Below are 5,096 nucleotides of genomic sequence, written 5' to 3' on the forward strand. Positions count from 1 at the left end.
AATGAGAATGTGGCAGCCTGCACCTCAAAGATCCCTAGTTTCTCCATTACAGAGAGTGGCATAAGATTTATTCCTGACCCCAGGTCACACAGAGCCTTCTCAAAGGTAATGGTGCCTATGGTACAGGTTATTAAGAATTTACCAGGATCTTGTTTCTTTTGAGGTAAAGTTTGCTGAACCCATGTATTTAGTTCACTAATGAGCAAGGAAGGTTCATCTTCCCAAGTCTCATTACCAAACAACTTGGCATTCAGCTTCATGATGGCTCCTAGATATTGAGCAACTTGCTTTTCAGTTACATCTTCATCCTCCTCAGAGGAAGAATAGTTCTCGGAGCTCATGAATGGCAGAAGGAAGTTTAATGGAATCTCTATGGTCTCTATATGAGCCTCAGATTCCTTTAGGTCCTCAATAGGAAACTCCTTCTTGTCTGGGAGACATCCCATGAGGTCTTCCTCATTGGAATTCACGTCCTCCCCTTCCTCTTTGTATTCGGCCATTTTGATTATATCAATGGCCTTGCACTCTCTTTTTGGATTCTCTTCTGTATTGCTTGGGAGAGTATTAGGAGGAGTTTCAGTGATTTTCTTACTCAGCTGACCCACTTGTGCCTCCAAGTTTCTAATGGAGGACCTTGTTTCATTCAAGAAACTTAAAGTGGCCTTAGATAGATCAAAGACTATGTTTGCTAAGCTAGAGGAGCTCTGCTCAGAATTCTCTGTCTGTTGCTGAGAAGATGATGGAAAAGACTTGCTATTGCTAAGCCTGTTTCTTCCACCATTTCTAAAGCCTTGTTGGGGCTTTTGTTGATCCTTCTACGAGAAATTTGGATGATTTCTCCATGAGGGTTTATAGGCGTTTCCATAGGGTTCACCCATGTAATTCACCTCTGCCATTGCAGGGTTCTCAGGATCATAAGCTTCTTCTTCAGAAGATGCCTCTTTAGTACTGTTGGATGCATTTTTGCAATCCATTCAGACTCTGAGAGATTATGTTGACTTGCTAAGTTAAAACTTTGTTCTGAGCCAATATGGTATTCAGAGCATCAATTTCAAGAACTCCCTTCTTCTGAGGCGTCCCATTACTCACAGGATTCCTCTCAGAAGTGTACATGAATTGGTTATTTGCAACCATATCAATAAGTTCTTGAGCTTCTGCAGGCATTTTCTTTAGGTGAATGGATCCACCTGTAGAATAGTCCAGTGACATCTTAGAGAACTCAGATAGACCATAATAGAATATATCCAAAATGGTCCACTCTGAAAGCATGTCAGAAGGACACTTTTTGGTCATCTGCTTGTATCTTTCCCAAGTTTCATAGAGGGATTCACCATCTTTTTGTTTGAAGGTCTGAACATCCACTCTAAGCTTGCTCAGCTTTTGAGGAGGAAAGAACTTGGCCAAGAAGGCCGTGACCAGCTTATCCCAAGAGTCCAAGCTATCTTTAGGTTGTAAGTCCAACCATGTTCTAGATCTGTCTCTTACAGCAAAAGGGAAAAGCATGAGCCTGTAGACTTCAGGATCTACTCCATTAGTCTTAACAGTCTTACAGATCTGTAAGAACTCAGTTAAAAACTGATAGGGATCTTCTGATGGAAGTCCATGAAACTTGCAGTTCTATTGCATTAGAGCAACTAGTTGAGGCTTCAGCTCAAAATTGTTTGCTCTAATGGCAGGCATTGAGATGCTTCTTCCATCAAATTTGGAAGTAGGTGTAGTATAATCACCAAGCATCCTCCTTGTGCCTCCACCATTGTTATTGGGTTCGGCCATGTCTATCTCTTTTTCGAGATTCTCTGTAAGGTTTTTTCTGAATTGTTGTGCTTTAGCTTCTCTAAGCTTCTTATTCAGAGTCCTTTCAGGTTCAGGATCCGCTTTAACAAGAATGTCCTTGTCCTTGCTCCTACTCATATGAAAAAGAAGAACACAGAAAGGAAGAGGAATCCTCTATGTCAAAGTATAGAGATTCCTTTATGTGAGTAGAAGAAGAAAAGAATAGAAGAATAAGAAGAGGAAAATTCGAACACAGAGAGGAAGAGGGGGTTCGAATTTTAAGATGAAGAGAAGTGTTAGTAAATAAATAAATAAATAGAAAAAGATGAGAGCAGGAGAATTTCAAAAATTATTTTTTTTTGAAAAAAGGTTAGTGATTTTCGAAAATTAAGAGAAGAAGTAAAATTAAAATTAAAATTTAAAACAGTTAGTTAATTAAAAAGATATTTTGAAAAGGAGGGAGGTGATTTTCAAAAATTAGAGAGAGAAAAGTAGTTAGGTGGTTTTGAAAAAGATAAGAAGCAAACAAAAAGTCAATTAGTTAGTTGGAAAAGATTTGAAAATCAATTTGAAAAGATAAGAAGTTAGAAAAGATTTTGAAATTGATTTTTAAAAAGATAAAATTGAAATTTATTAAAAAAAAAGATTTAATTTTTAAAATTAAAATTGATTACTTGACTAACAAGAAACTAAAAGATATGATTCTAGAATTTAAAGATTGAACCTTTCTTAACAAGAAAGTAACAAACTTCAAATTTTTAAATCAATCATGTTAATTGTTAGCAAAGTTTTCGAAAATTTGAAATGAAATTAAGAAAAAGATTTGAAAAACAATTTTAAGAAAAAGATTTTGAAATTTTCGAAAATAATAAAAAATGAAAAAGATTTTATTTTTAAAAAAGTTTTGAAAAGATAGTATTTTTAAAATTGAAATCTTGACTTGACTAACAAGAAACAACTTATTTTAAAATTTTTTGACTAAGTCAACCCAAAGATTTCGAAAATTATGAGTAAAATAAGGAAGATATATTTTTTTATTTTTGAATTTTTAATGAGGAGAGAGAAAAAAAACAAAAGATGTCATATTTGTGTTTTTCTCTTTTTTTTTCAGTAAACAGCAAGATTGACACAAGACATGAAAAATTAAGATCAAAACACATAATGCATGCAAGAATACTTTGAACGTCAAGATGAACCCCAAGAACACTTTGAAGATCAAGATGAACATCAAGACTTACTTTTGAAAAATTTTCAAGAAAAGAAAAACATGCAAGACACCAAACTTAGAAATTTTTAATGCTTAGACACTATGAATGCAAAAATGCATATGAAAAACAACAAAAGACACAAACTAAGAAAATATGAAGATTAAACAAGAAGACTTACCAAGAACAACTTGAAGATTATGAAGAACACCATGCATGAAATTTTCGAAAAAATGCATAAATTTTTAAAACATGCAATTGACACCAAACTTAAAAATTGACACTAGACTCAAACAAGAAACACAAAAATATTTTGGATTTTACGATTTTCTAATTTTTTTATGATTTTATAATTTTATTAAAAAAAAAATTTTGGATTTTTCGAAAATATCTTTTTGGAAAAACGAAAACAAAGAAAAAATTTTTGAAAGATTTTTGAAAAATTTTTGAAAAGAAAATTATCTAATCCGAGCAACAAGATGAAACGTCAGTTGTCCAAACTCGAACAATCCCCGGCAACAGTGCCAAAAACTTGGTGCGCAGAAATTGTGATCATCAACAATGGCGCCAATAGACTTGGTGCTCTCAAACGTGAATCACACTTTGTCACAACTTCGCACAACTAACCAGCAATTGCACTGGGTCGTCCAAGTAATACCTTACGTGAGTAAGGGTCGATCCCACGGAGATTGTTGGGATGAAGCAAGCTATGGTCATCTTGTAAATCTCAGTCAGGCGAATTCTATTGGTTATAATGGTTTTCGAATATAAAGATAAATAAGGCATAAAATAAAGATAGAGATACTTATGTAATTCATTGGTGGGAATTTCAGATAAGCGCATGAAGATACTGTGTTCCTTCTGAATCTCTGCTTTCCTACTGCTTCATCCAGTCATTCTTACTCCTTTCCATGGAAAGCTGTATGTAGGGCGTCACTGTTGTCAATGGCTACTTCCCATCTTCTCAGTGAAAATGGTCTAAATGCTCTGTCACAGCATAGCTAATCATATGTCGGTTCTCGATCATGTTGGAATAGAATCCATTGATTCTTTTGCGTCTATCACTACGCCCAACACTCGCGAGTTTGAAGCTCGTCACAGTCATCCCTTCCCAGATACTACTCGGAATACCACAGGCAAGGTTTAAACTTTCTGGATCTCAGGAATGGCTGCCAATAATTCTAGCTTATACCACGAAGATTCTGATTAAGGAATCCAAGAGATACACATTCTAGCTCTCGCTTGTAGAACGGAAGTGGTTATTAGGCACGCGATCATAAGGACGGATGATGATGAGTGTCACGGATCATCACATCCATCAGGTTGAAGTACGAGTGATATCTTAGAACAAGAATAAGCTTGAATTGAATAGAAGAACAATAGTAATTGCATTAATTCTTGAGGTACAGCAGAGCTCCACACCTTAATCTATGGTGTGTAGAAACTCCACAGTTGAAAATACGTAAGTGATGGTCCAGGCATGGCCGAATGGCCAGCCCCCTTAAACGTGATCAATAGTTTCCTAAGATGAACAATAGATTAAAACTGAGACCAAAGATGTGGTCAAAAGACTAGACACCAACACAATAGTAAAAAGTTCTATTTATACTAAACTAGCTACTAGGGTTTACAGAAATAAGTCTAAGTGCAGAAATCCACTTCCGGGGCCCACTTTGGTGTGTGCTTGCACTGAGCTTGAGCTTTACACATGTTTTTGGCGTTTAACTCTGGTTTGTGACGTGTTTCTGGCGTTTTACTCCAGAATGCAGCATGGAACTGGCGTTGAACACCAGTTTGTGTCGTCTAAACTCGAATAAAGTATAGACTATTATATATTGCTAGAAAGCTCTGGATGTCTGCTTTCTAACGCCATTGAGAGCGCGCCTTTGGAAGTTCTGTAGCTCCAGAAAATCTATTTCGAGTGTAGGGAGGTCAGAATCCAACAGCATCAGTAGTCCTTTTTCAGCCTGAATCAGATTTTTGCTCAGGTCCCTCAATTTCAGCCAAGAAATACCTAAAATCACAAAAAAACACACAAACTTATAGTAAAGTCCAGAAATGTGAATTTTGCATAAAAACTAATAAAAACATCCCTAAAATTAGCTAAATCCTACTAAA

At 35.8% G+C, this 5,096-nt stretch overlaps 1 non-coding gene across 1 annotated transcript; it reads left to right on the forward strand.

The window, feature by feature from the left end:
- The first annotated feature begins 1,263 nt into the window (after window positions 1-1,263).
- Window positions 1,264-1,371, forward strand: LOC130953438 (small nucleolar RNA R71). The gene has a single exon (XR_009075609.1). It is a non-coding gene; the product is annotated as a small nucleolar RNA R71 (small nucleolar RNA).
- Window positions 1,372-5,096: the final 3,725 nt, after the last annotated feature.

The sequence above is a fragment of the Arachis stenosperma genome, chromosome 9 (assembly GCF_014773155.1).
Source record: "Arachis stenosperma cultivar V10309 chromosome 9, arast.V10309.gnm1.PFL2, whole genome shotgun sequence".
NCBI classification, from domain to species: domain Eukaryota; kingdom Viridiplantae; phylum Streptophyta; class Magnoliopsida; order Fabales; family Fabaceae; genus Arachis; species Arachis stenosperma.